General features: G+C 37.1%; 1 protein-coding gene and 1 pseudogene across 1 annotated transcript in view; both read right to left on the bottom strand.

The window, feature by feature from the left end:
• The window catches only part of CTNNA3 (catenin alpha 3), a 1,729,751-nt gene that overhangs the window by 1,658,521 nt on the left and 54,349 nt on the right, over positions 1-16,881 (bottom strand).
• Positions 3,009-5,468, bottom strand: LOC118882850 (annotated as a pseudogene).

The following is a 16,881-nucleotide window of genomic DNA, read 5'->3' as shown; positions in this document are numbered from 1 at the left end:
GAAATAATAACATATTGTCCAATTCAAGCTTTTAAACATAACTTTCATGTCATTATGTGCCCCAAACACTGTAAATTCCAAACAGACTTTAAGAATTTAAAATATAGAAAGAAAAAATTTAAAACAAACATGCTATATGATACTTCCCTGTACTTATCAAACTTCTAAATTACTTAAGACTATTGCAATTATTTTTAACAGAAATTAGGTCAGGGTACCCAGAGGAAAGCAGCTCTTATCTCACCTCTAGATATTTGCCAATCACTCTTACAACAGTAATTTAACTAATAAAAGTAATTTAAATAGCTTGGATTATTCAAATTTCTTATTGAAGATGGGGGCAGGAGATCTATATATTTTGCCCCTGCTGTGTTTCTTCCCTGTGACCTACTTCCATTGTTAAAAAATAGATCATTAGGTTAGGAAATTTCAATTATGGGTATTTCCATATTAGTTTCACTTGGAAAAATATTTATTTAAGTGATACATTGGCTTCATTCTTCACATTTATAATTTTTCCTATATTATCTTACAATACTCTGCACTGTTCAATCCTTTTATACAACAATTAGCCCTATTTTTAAAACAAAAAAAAGCCATTCATTTTTTTCATAATATTCATAATATTTATTTATACTGCTTTTTATTTCTGTAAGGTTGGTAGTTACATCCCATTTCTGATTCTAGTAATTCGATTCTTCTTCCTCTTCTCCCTCCTCCTCCTCCTCCCTTTCCTCCTCCTCTCCCCCCTCCCCCTTCCCCTTCTCCTCCCCTTCTTCTTCATCTTCTTCTCCCTCTTTTTCTTCTTCTTCTTCTTCTTCTCAATCTAGCATGCTTGGATTTCATTGGTTTGCTCTATTGCTTTTCTATTCTCTATTTCATTTATCTCCACTTTAGCCTTTACTTCCTTACTTCTCCTTGCTTTGGATTTATTTTGCTCTTCTTTTTCTAGTTTCTTAAGGTGAAAAGTTATTGATTTGAAAGCAAAACTGTGGAGACAAGGATCAGTGGTTGCCAGAGATTAGGGGAGAGGGAGGGATGAATAGGTGGAGCACAGAGGATTTTTAGGGCAGTGAAACTCTCCTATATGATGCTATAATGGTGGATACATGACAATTACATATTTGTCGAAATTCGTATAATGTACAACACTGAGAGCAAACTCTAATGTAAACTATGGACTTTAGGGGATAAAGATGTATCAGTGTAGGTCCATCTGTTATAACAAATGGACCACTCTGGTGTGGGTTGTTAATAGTGGGGAAGGCTGTGTGTATGTGGGAGCAGGGGCTACATGGGAAATCTCTGTATCTTCTGCTCATTTTGCTGTGAAATGAAAACTGCTCTAAAAAATAAGACTATTTAAAAAATCAAAAGTAATTTTTTAAAAAACCAATAAGCAAAACACCTCACAACCTAAGGGCCAATGTCTCTACCCTAGGTCTGCAGCCTTGCCCTGCAAGATCCCTCTGTGATGACCCAGAATGTGATGGGTAACAGGACATTCAAACCTGCTACTGCCACTATCTCTAATACTTTCCCCCAGTGAATGCTGACCCAGTTATTGTTATCATATAATGTATGCTACCAGATTATTCACATAATTTCTCCCATGCTTGATTAATTGCTTAGAAATGTTCTTTTTACTTTCTAAATTGAGGGAGAGGTTGGAGTTTCTTTAATTAAATTGCCTTATGATCAAAGAATGCTGTTTGTATGTTACTGAGTTTGTTAAGATTTGCTTCATGGTCTAATATGTAGTCATTACGCACTTGAAAAGAATGTGTATTCTCTACCAGTTGAATGCAGAAATCTATATACTTTCATTAAATCAAGCCTATTAACTGTACAGTTAAAATCTCTACCCATACGAAATTTTTATTCATTTGACCTATGGATAAAATCATCTATTATGATTATGTATTTGTTATATTTCCCCAAGAGTTTTGTTAATTTTTACTTCTTATATTTTGGGAATACGTTAAATGTATACAAATTCAGAATTATTGTATCTTTCAGGTTAATTGTTCCCTTTATCCTTGTCTAATATACTTTTACTTCCAACAAAATATTTTGCCTTAAAGTTTAATTGGATAGATATTAATATAACTATGCCAGCTTCCCTCCTATTTAAAAAAAGGTTGATTTGAGATCTTATTCTTTAAATATAGGCTTTTGCAGCTATAGATTTCTTTGTAAGCACTGATTTAGCCTCATCCCATAAGTTTTGGTATATTGTGTTTTTGTTTTCACTCATCTTTGCATATTTCCTAATTTTCCTTCTGATTTCTTCTTTATCTATTGGTTATTTAGGAGTGTGCTTTTTAATATCCATATATTTGTGAATTTCCTGAATTTTCTTCTACTATTGATTTCTATTTTCATTCCATTGTGTTTGGAGAACATGCTTTATATGACTTTGACCCTGTTAAATTGATTATTTTATGGCTTCAAATGTCTTTTATTCAAAACATTTCCAATGTCCATTATTAAGTTTTAAACTTTTCGGTACAGAGGTCTTAATTTTCTTAGTTAATTCCTAGATACTTTATATTTTTCATTGAGAGGTACTTATTTTATCATGTGTTTCTTTATTACTGGTTTTGAGAAGTGCCATTAATTTTGTTCATTAATCATATAGCTGGAAAATTAGCTTAACTGTCAAGTTTGTTGGAAATGTAAGTTTATAAACCTGCTACCATTAAAAGTGGATGACCCCTAAAGGCTACTGACCTTTTAAAAAGTCAAAGATAGTTTTGGGAAGAGGGAATTTTGGAGTCTCATTGGCCATCGAAGGGACTAGGAAGGCCTCTCCAGGGAGAGTTGTGGGGCTGATTGTGTAGTACTGAGCTATACTTGTGGGAAACTCCTAGTTTTTACAACATTTCCATGGAAATCAAAGCAACACTGAGCCAGATATTTGGGTTAAAAGCAGACAAAGGAAAGAGCATGTACAAGATGCAAGAAGATCCTTTTTCTATACTGTCTGATATTTATTAGTACTTTGATCAGAGACATCCAAAGTGTACCATACTGGAGGGGTTCTGGAATTCCAGGCTGTCTCTTAGACTGTAGGCTGCAAAGCTCCAGTTTGTCATACTGAAGCAGGTTTGCCCAGGACATAAACCTGGATCAGCAAAGATGCTAAGAGAGGAACTCTATTCTAACTGTGCCTTGTCGGTGAGAGATACTAATACAGAGAGTGGAAAGAAGAGCTGGCTATCTCATCCTCATCAGGAAATCTGTACAGTTCCATGATTTGTGCTATGTCATAGGCATCAGAGTACAAAGCAGGAACTGAGGCCACTAGCCTCTCCAATTGAGGATCTTGCATTTGGACATCACTTGTAGCAACCTCAGGGACGAAAGAGTCCCCTGCCCAATGGAAAGGGTCTAAGGGCTGAGGTGAGTGGGAGCTATAGGAATCTGAAACTGCAGGGAGAAAAGAATGAGGACTGGTTGATGCTGTGGGCACATTCTTGGCTGGAAGGACCGGTTGCTGCTCTTGTTGCTGTTGCTGCTTCCTCTTTTTGAACCGCCGATTCCTGAACCAAATCTTGACTGTTGAATCTGGCAGGCTGTTTTTTGGGGTTTTTTTATAAACCACTTTATTGAGATAATATATCACACAATTCTCCCATTTAAAGTACACAATTCAATGGTTTTTAGTATATTCACAGACTTGTGCAACCAACACCAGAACCAATTTTAGAACACTTTCATCAACACAAGAGATAATCCCACCCCCCATAAGCAGTCATTCCTCATTCCTGTCACCCCAGTCCCTGGTCACCACTGCTCTGCTTTCTGTCTCCATAGATTTACCTCTTTGGGTCATTTCATAGAAATGGAATCATTCAATATGTGGCCTGTCGTGTCTGGCTTCTTTCAGTGAGACCATGCTTTCAAGGTTCAGCCATGCTGTAGTGTGTGTCAGTATTTCATTCCTTTTTTTTTTTTTTTTTAGTATTAGTTGTTTGTTTGTTTGTATTACAGGTTCTTATCAGTCATCAATTTTATACACATCAGTGTATACATGTCAATCCCAATCGCCCAATTCAGCATACCACCATCCCCACCCCACCGCGGTTTTCCCCCCTTGGTGTCCATACGTTTGTTCTCTACATCTGGTTCTCAACTTCTGCCCTGCAAACCGGTTCATCTGTACCATTTTTCTAGGTTCCACATACATGCGTTAATATACGATATTTGTTTTTCTCTTTCTGACTTACTTCACTCCGTATGACAGTCTCTAGATCCCTCCACGTCTCAACAAATGACTCAATTTCGTTCCTTTTTATGGCTGAGTAATATTCCATTGTATATATGTACCACTTCTTCTTTATCCATTCGTCTGTTGATGGGCATTTAAGTTGCTTCCATGACCTGGCTATTGTAAATAGTGCTGCAATGAACATCGGGGTGCATGTGTCTTTTTGAATTACGGTTTTCTCTGGGTAGATGCCCAGTAGTGGGATTGCTGGGTCGTAGGTAGTTCTATTTTTAGTTTTTTAAGGAACCTCCATACTGTTCTCCATAGTGGCTGTATCAATTTACATTCCCACCAACAGTACAGGAGAGTTCCCTTTTCTCCACACCCTCTCCAGCATTTGTTGTTTGTAGATTTTCTGATGATGCCCATTCTAACTGGCGTGAGGTGATTCCTCATTGTAGTTTTGATTTGCATTTCTCTAATAATTAGTGATGTTGAGCATCTTTTCATGTGTTTCTTGGCCATCTGCATGTCTTCTTTGGAGAAATGTCTATTTAGGTCTTCTGCCCATTTTTGGATTGGGTTGTTTGTTTCTTTAATATTGAGCTGAATGAGCTGTTTATATATTTTGGAGATTAATCCTTTGTCCGTTGATTCGTTTGCAAATATTTTCTCCCATTCTGAGGGTTGTCTTTTGGTCTTGTTTATGGTTTCCTTTGCTGTGCAAAAGCTTTGAAGTTTCATTAGGTCCCATTTGTTTATTTTTGTTTTGATTTCCATTACTCTAGGAGGTGGATCAAAAAAGATCTTGCTGTGATTTATGTCAAAGAGTGTTCTTCCTATGTTTTCCTCTAAGAGTTTTATACTGTCCAGTCTTACATTTAGGTCTCGAATCCATTTTGAGTTTATTTTTGTGTATGGTGTTAGGGAGTATTCTAATTTCATTCTTTTACGTGTAGCTTGGTAGGCTGAGTTTTAAAGCAAGTTCTCTCTGGAGGTTTTTATCTGGAAACATGTTACAGCTAAACAGAGCCTTCAACTCTTCATGCTGTGTGTGTGTGTATGAGGTGCATTCGTGAGGCTTCTTCCATTTTGTGGGACCAGCTGGTATCTGTGAATCAACCTCGAAGTTCATGCTGGAATCATCCATGTAGACAAAAGGGTCTGGTTGGGGATTCTCTTGGACTATTTTGTTCATCAGGGGTGCTGACATCTGGAAAGGAAGGCCTGTCATGAATTCCCTTGGAGTGCCCATTTTCAAGCCCTCTTGATGTGTCTCTCTGGAAATGCAGTTCCTTTTCAGCCATTCATTTTTAAATGCAACTCCACATTTAGCCAGCAGAGGGTATCATCTGATTCTGAAAGGCCACAGTATTGAGTCCAACGACATTTCTTTCTATACTTGAACTAGGAACTGGGGCAAACCATCTCAACTTTCCCTATTAAATGTGTTTAGAAATATCCCATTTTATTTGCCCATATAAATTTGACTTATAGAGCCCATATTAGTGTTTAATATTTCTCATCTGTGACAAAGTCTACCATTATTTCTTCCTCTATCAACTCAATCACATGCATCAGAATTGGGTTCAATCATCACAATGACTTTGAACAACCCTAGATCTTCTGGGACAAAAAAGCAAACAACAAAAACTCTACATAAAGATTCTAAGCCCCATTAGAAAATCCAAAAACAAATTCCAAAAAATAAAAATGAAACTGCCCTATTAAACAAAATAATTTCTCTTCAAAGTTTACATATGACATTTGTAAACTGTTTAATATTTTCTAATTGCCCTGTTTAATATTTGCTGTCGATTATATATTAGGAGCTATAAGGTAATATTAGAAGATATGTTTCCTGTTATCACTGCACTATTTCTCATGAGCATGAAATGTTATGACTAACAAAGTCCTCATACAAGCTGCAAATTCTTTATTTTACAACTTAACACCCACTTCAGTTTGGAAAAGCATGAACACTGATTTGCCTGATTTACTCTAAAAATAAAGATCTTACTATCTAATTAGCTAATATCATTAACTACCACAAATTTATCTTGACCAAAGATAAAAATTTAAAAAAAAAAAAAAAAAAAGATAAAAATTTTCCAGACTTCTCTAAAGCTATTATCACAAACATCAAGTCTACTGTTAACTATGGCAACAATAAAACAGATCTAAAGGCTCAGAGTGATCTCTCTTCTCATGTTCCCAGGCTGGCCACTAATGATATATCCTTTATACGAAAGTATTAAATTTTCCAGAGAGAAAAGAAATAATCATTCTCTTCCTCAGTTATGATTCAAAATAGGAAATTATAGCTTCTTTAAAAGAGAATTCTATTCCTTATAATGAAAGCAAGTTTGGGGTTCTTCACTCTATAAAATTATTTTTAATACCTGAATATGGCAGTTTCTTTCCTCATATAGTAACTAATAGTAGCCATGTAAAAATTATGTTTTACATTTGGAAATAAAGTATAACATCTCAACTGTTATTGATTCTTTCATAAAATTTTGTAACTTCAATTTTCTAAACTGATGTATTCTCTATAATATAAAAGCGATACTTAAAATTATTTCTCAAATTAACTTATAAGATAAGCATCCAGGAGGAAACTGAAAAGTCTGTTTTGCCAGTAATTTGCTTATCCTTCTTACCTATCATCCACACATTTTAGAATATACAGATAACTAATTTTTTTTTCTGTTTTCAGTTAACCACTTAATTCCACTTTACTTTCCAACTCTGAGTTTGGTTCCCTGACACAGGAACTCCTGAACTGCATCTCATTTAATGATTTTTGGTTTTTCCAGGTGCCTTAAGAACCTATATCTAAAGGCCTTATTAGACTCCATTCTATTTGTGGTTTAAAAAACAATGGGGAGCTAGAAATTCAGAATCCTGGAGCTCAGGAGAAAAATCAAGATATGGTAACTACGCATCCGTGTTACGCCTTAAACCATGAGACTAGAAGAGCTCTCCCAAGGCTGAGTAGAGGGAGATAAGGTGCCAAAGATAGTACTTTGCAAAACAAGTACCCACTAGGTGTAGGAAAAGAAGGGAAGTCGTGAAAAGAATAGGCAGAAAGGCAAGACAAACTTAGTTCAGATTCAAGCCCTACTTTTACTCTGCTTGGCCTTGTCCACATTGACTCCCATTTACCCTGGTTTCTTCATGTGAAGTGAGACCTATAAAGCTGATATGAAGGGTAATTACTTATAAAATTACTCATAGGCTCTAATGGAGTGCTAATTATAGTATTAAATAATTCATTAGTCAATTATTGTTATTTTGTGGAAAGATAAGTTCCTCTTTGTGGAATTCTACTTTTCCAAATCCAGATGTCATTGAATTTTAGAAGACTGCTGTGAGAGATAATAGACTGGCCATCTGATTTAAAAGCTGGTGAAGAGTCATTAAGTTCACACATTTTTATTTAGCAAATTAAATCCATTTCACCAAGGGAAGTTCTACCCCATCCATGATAATAATTTATAATTAGGTAACAAGGAATCATGGTCTTAAAATGGAAGAGCTTAAAAGCTGCTTCCAAAGTCATAACAAATGCTTAATAAACACAAGACATACTAATACATATAAATAAATCGTGTATGTTACTTAGAGGATTGAGTATGGGATGGTTTAAGGACAGAATACAAAACTAAAAGCAAAACAATGACAATAAGAAAAAGAAAGAAAGGAAGGAAGGAAGGAAGAAAAGGAAGGAAGGAAGGAAGGGAGGGAACCTCTGGTGTCTTGTTCCCACATAAGACTTATGGAGTTGTGCCAATCTGCTTCATTCCAGAACAGAGAGCCAGTCAGTCACTGAGACTATATTAGAAAGAGAAGGAAATCTTTCTCCCACTCTCTGTTTCCAAAGATAATAACAGAAAACTAGAGCATGATGGATTTCACTACCAAGTAGCCAGGTTTATTTTACTCTTGTCCCCACTGACCCTCTAAAAGTCAACTCTACTAATTTTGCATTATGGAACACAGGAAAAATATGTACAAACACAAAGAAAATCCATTTTCCAAAGCTTACAATATCCCTAAGTTGTCCAAAAAATAACTGCTACCATCCCTAAACTTAAACTGTAACATCAGACCTTCAACTGTAGTGAAAAGAATGGTGCTTATCACATAGTAAAGAAAAATAATTAAACTCAGTTGTTAACATAGTGAATCACATTTTTTTTACTCTAAATAATGACCTTGACCAGTAGTCTGAGTAACCCACACACATGACCTGACTCATCCCAGCTTTTTTCCTCCTAGGTCTTGAATACAAAGAATTAGACTGACACAATCAATCATGCTCCTCTGTGAAGTTCAATTCATGCAACTGGTCTGTGAAAAGCCTGTTTTTTTGTTGTTGTTTTTATCATACTCTGTATCCCTCAGCCTCAGTTCCATTTCCTTCCCTCCTTCCTACAGGCATCCAATCTGTAGTATTTCATGGGTACCTTTCCAATCAACTTTCCATAATTTTTTTACATATGATATATATACCTTTACAATGGTATATACCTTTACAATGGTATATATCTTTACAATGGTATATGGCCTTATCTGTGTGTGTATTTTTAAATTTACTTTGTAAATTGTACTTCCCATCTCTTCCTACTTCTCAATCTTTCTCTCTCTCTCTCTCACTTTCTCCTCTCAACATTACATTTTCACAGTCTATTGATGTCGAACTATAAACATAGGTTAGCTCACTCAATACACAGACCCAGCTCCCCCTTGCCTTTCACTGCTATGGAAGCAATACATTAGATTTTCCAGCCTTCTTTGCAATTCAGAATGGCATATGACAGAATTCTGGCCAATGAGATATCAGCAGATGTTTGCTGAGAGGGTTTCTGGCAAAGCTTTTGCTTTCCCTATAAAAAGGATGTCAGACAATGTTGCCATAGCCCTTCACCCTTCCTTCTATTATCTGTGGCATGATGCCTGGACATAAAGCAGTCTTACTGCAAACCTGAGGAGGAAAGATGACAGAGCAGAAGTATAGAAAGAGCTTAGGTCTTTGATGTTACCAGTTCTGAACTTCTCACCTACAGATTTCTTATTATTTGAGAAAAATCAGTTCTCAATTAATGTGATTGATTTAGTTTGTTCTTTTATTTTGCATTTGTAGCATTTTATCAGATGCATTTATAATGTATTTTATCTGCCCATATCCCTATTCAAGTATGTTTAGGTAGTATTCAACCCTTTACTATAGGAAACAATGCTATAATAAACATTCTCATACATGTATTTTTGTGTACCTATCCAAGAGTCCCTCTAATATATATATATTCTGCTGTGGGCTGAATTGTGTCCTACTCAAAAATCATGTTTGTAGTACCAACCCCCTTTATCTCAGAATATGGCTTTATTGGAAACAAGGTCTTTAAGGATGTGATTAAGTTAAAATGAGGCCATTATGGTGGGCCTTAATTCACTATAAATGGTATCCTTATAAGAAGAGGAGGTAAGGACACCGACACATACAGAGGGATGACCATGTGAGGATATAGCAAAAAAACAGCTATTTGCAAGCCAAGGAGAGAAGCCTCAGGAAAAAAACAAATCTACTGACACCTTGATCTTAGACTTCTAGCCTGCAAACTATGAGAAAATAAATGTCTGTTGTTTAAGCCACCCAGCATGTGGTATTTTGTTATGGCAGCACTAGAAACTAATACAATTCAGAAGTAGAATTTCTGGGTCAGAATGTATGCGAGTATTCAATTTCAACAAATACTACCAAATTGGTCTCCAAAATATTACCAGCAGACCACCTGGACTCACATGTCCCCATCTCCTCACCAGCACAAGATACTGCGTGACATTTCAACTTCTGCCACTATGGGAGGTACAAAGTTGATCTCATTGTTGTTTTAATTTTCATTTCTGATTACCAGTGTAACTGGTGATCTGTTTTAGGTTAACTAGCTTAAAACACTCCTTTCTGTGGACTGCTTACCTATATTTTTTACCAATTTTTCTCCTAGGTTGCCTGTTTTTTCTTAATAATTTCCAAACATTCTCTGTATATTTTATATATAATCCTTTGTCAATTATGTTCCTCGAAAATACCCTCTCCCTGCTTACTATGTCTCTCTTTGTATTCTTTTTTTTTTTTTCTTTTGGCCATGCTGCGCAGCATGCGGGATCTTAGTTCCCCGGCCAGGGATCGAACCTGTGTCCCCTGCAGTGGAAGTCCAGAGTCTTAACCACCGGACCACCAGGGAAGTCCCTCTCTTTGTATTCTTAAACATTCCACCATCTGTATGTAAAAGTTCTATTTTCTTCACGTCCTTATAGATATTAGGTTATTGCCAGACATTAATTTTTGCCAATCTAATAGGTATGATAAACTATCTCATCATTGATTTAATCTGTATTTACCTGATAACTAGTGAAGTAAGCTAAATGTCTTTTCACTTATGTATTGGTCATTCCAATTTTCTCATCTATGAATTACTTTTTCACTTATCATGGACCCATTTCCCTGTTAAGATTGTTCTTTTCCTCATTAATTTTTTAGGAGTTCTTAGATCATTTTCATTGAATGAGTCTATGAGCCAGCTATTTCCACAATAATGCTATATAAGAAACCACCCTAAAACTCAGTGGGATAAAACAACATTTATTCTCTCTTGTACATTTTCAGGTTGGCTGGGGGTCAGCTAATGCAGGACGGGCCTGGCTGGGCTTACTCCAAGCTGTAGTTTTGGAATCCAGATCTATTCCACATGTTTCTCATCCTCCTTGGACAAGCCGGCTACCAGAACCATGTTTTTCCCATGGCAACAACAAAAATACAAGGACAATTGGAAACACAGTGTCTCTTAAGATATAAGCTTCAAACTAGTACTCTGCCTCTTCTGCCCATATTTCAATGGGCAAAGCAAGTCACAAACCAAGTCTAACACTAATGGTGCAGGGAAATATACTCTGCCTCTAGTGGGAAGAACTGCAACACCATATGGCAAAGGGCCTGGATACAGGGAAGGAAAAGAATGGGGAAAAGTAATGCAATCCATTTTATATGAATGATTTATAAATATATCCTCTCAGTTGGTAGCTTTCATTTATCTTCTTTTATGTTACTTTTTTCCACAAAGAAGGGTTTTATATTAATATAACTAAATATTTCAGTCTTTTACTTCATTGCTTATGTTTTGGGGGTCTTATTTAAGAAATTATTTCCTACCCTAAGACCATAATAAACATGCTCCTATATTTCTCCCTAGAAGAATGCCATCAAGAGGATCAACAATCAATATATTTTAACTTAGCATGTGCATAAATGCAAGATTATATGATATAAACTAAGGCAGCAAAGTTAAACAAGTAATCAAATTTTTTAAAACTACCAAGGATGACTAATTATTACTGGTAAAATTTTGAGCTTGGTCTTTTAAAAATATTAATGGATACATACTGAAAAAGATGAAAAACATGCAAGAATCATAAAGAATCACAAAACTTGATATTCTTTCGTTAACATATATTTATTGATCTAAGCTATATTTTTAAAACTGCTGAGCACAAGAACACAGGAAAATATATATAGTCTTCTCAGGTCATGACATCTTGGAAAAAGAAAAAAGAAATTTTTACAGAACTTAGCTATTATAAAACAATATATGTTATGATGTCATATTTGTAAAATATATGTATATATGTGCTAATAGTAGGAACTACTTCAATAGTTTGGGGTAAAAAGGAGGTCCCATCTATTAATTTTTCAAGTTAAAACCACTTCCCAATTGCCAGACTGGCAGGGAGTCCAGTATCTCTCTTATTCCTCAAATAGTTCAAGAACTCTGGGGGCCTCTTGATCCACATACCTCAGAGAGAGAAAACCAGAGAATTTTATTGGAATACAAGCGGGCCCTGTTGAAGGCTCCTGCTGTTCTGCTCCTGGCACACAGTTTACTCATGAAAACTCATCCCCTGCAGTTCCATGTGACCCTTCCACCTGCTGTGCTCTTGCCTTTGCTGCTGCAAATACAGTGGTCACAGTGATTCTTCGAGAGAAGCAGCCTGCTCCCTTAGAGGTATAGCATGGCAGCCACGCCTACAGCTTTTAAGTTCACCAAGCACCAAGCGGCTGGGTCAGCAGGGCCTTCTGCCTCCAGTTACACAAGTGCCCAAACAGCCTCTCCCACTGGGCAATGCAGGCTACAACAAGGAGTCCTAGCCTAAAGTCTTTGATGTTTTTTCTCACTAGGTCCTTTTTTAATCGGGACCAGTTCAATGCACGAAAAACTTTCTAATGATAAATGCAAGGAAGGAGTCCAGGTCTTCACTCTTTTCCTCTCTGAAGGTTCCCAGACTCTACAAACTTCTTCCAGTCCTCCCAGTGTTGACCAGCCCTGAAGGTGAAGAAAGACTGTAAAGGGCAACCTTTACAAAACCAGAAAAAGACCCTGCTACATCAGTACCTGAGACACAAAAGGATAAAGACCTCATTAATGGTTTCAAACACTGGGGGGGGCGGGTGGATTTCTCTTACCTTACAGTTGCCAGATAAAATACAGAATGACCAGTTAACTTTGCATTTCAGATAAACAATGAATAATTTTCTGGCATATGTCCTATGCCAGAAACATACTTATACTAAAAAAATTATTAATTTGTTTACCTAAAATTCAAACCTGTGTGTCTTGTATATTTATTTGCTAAATCTGGCCACTCTACCTTATCTTACTTCATGAATGGAACAAACTGGGAGGAGGGGGACCTAGAACTCGTCGTGCCTAAATTTAAAGCAGCCACAGAGCCAGACCCTCACGTCCATGTATCTTGACATCCTATCAGAGACTTGAGGCTGAGAGAGCCAACCAAAAAGTCAGCTCTCACCCTGTTACTGCACAGCAGCTGCTTTTTAGATAGCCAGCGATATTTCCTGGCCACCTCCCAGCAATATATTTCTAACTACACTCAGTTGGAAGATTTTAGTTCCCAGAAATGCAACACAGGATAAAAGAGGACAAGGGAAGAATGACATATTGTGCCCTGGGATATTAGAGCCCCAACAGTAGGAGCAGAAACACAAAAAAACACTGGCAGAGGCTATTCTAGAGATTAGGTTTTATGCGTCTCTTTTAGAAAAGTGAATCTGAATTGCTTTAAATTATCTAAGATTAAATCCACCTCCAAGTAGCGGACCAAACAATAGGAATAGGAGAATAGTTGCCCCAAATGAATATATAGCTCCTGTAGCCCAGAAATTCAGCAATATACTTGCCCTCCACTTTAAGAGTTGAGAGGGAAATTCTGTAGTTCCAAAACTGATAGTGACAGAGCTCAAAAGGGATATAGATATGTATATATCTCACTTATGACAAACACCAGGACTGAATAAATCTCTTGTCTTTCAAAATAAGTAAATAGAAAAAATCCAAAATTAAAAGACTGTATAACAATAAAAGAGGAAGACAAGGGAAATTATCCTGAAGACAAAAGAAAATTTAGAATACTTCTACTCTGTGCTCTCAGTGAAATACCCAAACTTAAAAATTCTAGGTAAGAAATGATGGAAATGTTAAGTAAAATGAAAGGAAAGTTGACTGAAGTGAAAGGTCAAGATAAAAAGAGACGCGGGCTTCCCTGGTGGTGCAGTGGTTGAGAATCTGCCTGCCAATGCAGGGGACACGGGTTCGAGCCCTGGTCTGGGAGGATCCCACATGCCGCGGAGCAACTAGGCCCGTGAGCCACAACTACTGAGCCTGCGCGTCTGGAGCCTGTGCTCCGCAACAAGAGAGGCCCGCGCACCGCAATGAAGAGTGGCCCCCGCTCGCCGCAACTAGAGAAAGCCCTCGTATAGAAACGAAGACCCAACACAGCCAAAATTAAAATAAATAAATAAATTAATTTAAAAAAAAAAAAAAAGAGACGTGGCAAAAATTTTTAAGTAAAAGAATTCAGCAAACCCAAAGAGACAATAAAGTAATTAAAACCAGCCCTGAGGAATCACTCCTCTCCTTTATCATCTGCCTATCAGCAACTTCATCATTCAGAGAGCAAAAGAAACTAAGAATGGAAGGGCTACCCTGGGCTTAATTCTTACCAACAAAGAGGAATGTGTTAGTGAAGTCAAAGTGACAGGAACCTTGGGAAAAATTGAACGTATCACCTTAGAGTTCATTACGGCCAAGGAAGAAAACCAAAAGCAAAGTAAGACAAGTAGCTTAGATTGCTTAGCAGTTCAGAGAAAATATAAGAATTTCCCAGAGGCAGAGGTTCTAAAATGAAAGACAGGTGAAAAAATAAAACCCACTACTGCAATCACAAAGGAGGGGGAAAAAAACTGGAGAGAACATATGCAAATATAACTCAATGTGCTATACAAGGTGCTCTCTAAAGACTGAGATTTTTAAAGGACATACAAAAGAAGACGGAAAAGGGTAAATGTAAGGATGAATACATAAGTGTGGTATTAGCCTATTAGAAGAGTGGGCTAAAACTACAGTGAGCAAAGACCTGTAAAAAACACACAAAACAACACAAAAACTTTTAGGTTGCATGTGAGGGTGGAAGGACAAAAAAGGTACAGCCTCCCTCCTCCTATGTTAACAAGGTACAGAGAAGAAGCAAAATGACAATATTCTGAGTTTGCTTTCATATTATCTACTAAGGAACATGGTCTTTAAAATGGAAAAATTGTGCCAACAATCTTGAGAAGAAATTGATAAACCACAGGAGAAAAGATAGTGGGAGAATGTTTAACTGTTTAGATAAATGTCCTTTTCCAGGTGTATTTTAGTACAGCAGGGCTTCTCATTCTCAGCACTATTGACGTTTTAGGCTGGATAATTTGTTATGGGGGGCTGTCTTGATTTGTAGGATGTTTAGCAGCATTCTTAACCTCTATCCACTAGATGCCAGTATCACCAGCCTCCTCGTTGTAACAATCACAAATGTCCCTAGAGATTGTCAAATGTCTTCTGGGAAGCAAAAGTACTCTAGGTTGAGAACCACTATATTGCAGAGCACTAAAAATCTGCATATATTATCACAGAATTATTGTTAGCATCTTTGAGTAATCATGGCATTGGGAACTGACAAATGTTATCCCATATATCAAAAAGGTAGGTTCTGAAAATTTGATGTTCATCCACAGCAAATTTTAATATAGTATCAAAATATTATTAATTGGAAAAGAGAGCAATGGTCCTGTGAATTCTGGTATAGTTTTATTAACAGCCACTCATACTAAACTAATATAATTTTTTCTCTTCCTTTTTTTTCAATTTCATAACTAAAGAGGGTAAACTGGTTCCACTAAAACATCTTTTAAATCTTTTTTAAAATCTTCTTTGACAAGCTAAAGAAATGTTAGCTGTCTCATATACTGTTGGCTGAAGTATATATTGGTAAAAATCTTTTGGGGAGGCATTCTGGCAACATCCATAAAATTTTATATGCACAAATTCTTAGACTAAACAAATACATTTAGGAATCTGAACATGTGTACAAAGATGGATGTCAAGGACAGCAGTATTTTTTGTGATAATAAAAAGCTAGAAACAACCTAAATGTGCATCAAAGAGGGACTAGTTAAATAAATTGTCATATATTCTTTCATTGGTGTGATTTGAACTGTAACCAGAGAAAAAGTCTTAGGAAGTATACAGAATCCAATTAGATTTCATTTGCCTAAAAGTAGGGGAGATATTAAAAATATTTAACAACTAGCATGGCTTAGGTCCCAACCAATCAGAGTCTAGCCTGGAGCTGGGTCTTGGAAAGCCCCATCTATGCAAGGTGTTCACCCGTTAGTTGCTGGGTCTAGGGGAGGTCTAGAGGGTCCCAGGCAGAGACCAAGTGGAGGAAGGCTCCTAGTGAGGGGGAGAGGGAGTACAAAAGCATTTCATATTTTAACAATTTGTATGGCCTTACTGGGGAATATCAGTCCTCTCCAAGAGATAGAAACATTAAAATAATCCAGAATAGCACAGAACAATAAATTGGTTAAATTCAACCAAGTGGCAGCTATGATGAAGAGTAAATTCATACATACTGATGTGGAACAATTCTTTTTTTAATTTTCACCAGAAACTGGTAGCAGTTTCCTTGTGAAAAAAGGACCAGAGGGCTTCCCTGGTGGTGCAGTGGTTGAGAATCTGCCTGTCAATGAAGAGGACACGGGTTTGATCCCTGGTCCGGGAAGATCCCACATGCAGTGGAGCAACTAAGTCCGTGCGCCACAGCTACTGGGCCTGCGCTCTAGAACCCATGAACCACAACTAGTGAGCCCGCGTGTCACAACTACTGAAGCCCGCACGCCTAGAGCCCACGCACTGCAACAAGAGAAGCCATCACAATGAGAGGCCTGCACACCACAACAAAGAGTAGCCCCCGCTCACCGCAACTAGAGAAAGCCCACATGCAGCAACAAAGACCCAACACAGCTAAAAATAAGTAAAAAAATAAATAAACTTAATTAAAAAAAAAAAAAAGAGGACCAGAGAACTGAGGACCTGAGGTCAAGGCAGAAGGAAGATGTATTTTCACTGTATACCCTTTGTGACGAATGCTATGTTTGCTAACACCCCATCCAGCCCTCGCCCAGCTTTCCTCCTCTACTAGAGAGACTGGAAAGCTAAGAAACCTGCTCATCTCAGACTCCCTTGAGGTAGTGGGACCCAGATTTC

The sequence above is a fragment of the Balaenoptera musculus genome, chromosome 16 (genome assembly GCF_009873245.2).
Source record: "Balaenoptera musculus isolate JJ_BM4_2016_0621 chromosome 16, mBalMus1.pri.v3, whole genome shotgun sequence".
Taxonomy (NCBI): domain Eukaryota; kingdom Metazoa; phylum Chordata; class Mammalia; order Artiodactyla; family Balaenopteridae; genus Balaenoptera; species Balaenoptera musculus.
Note: the sequence above shows the minus strand (reverse complement) of the source record. Positions and strands in the feature narration are given on the sequence as shown.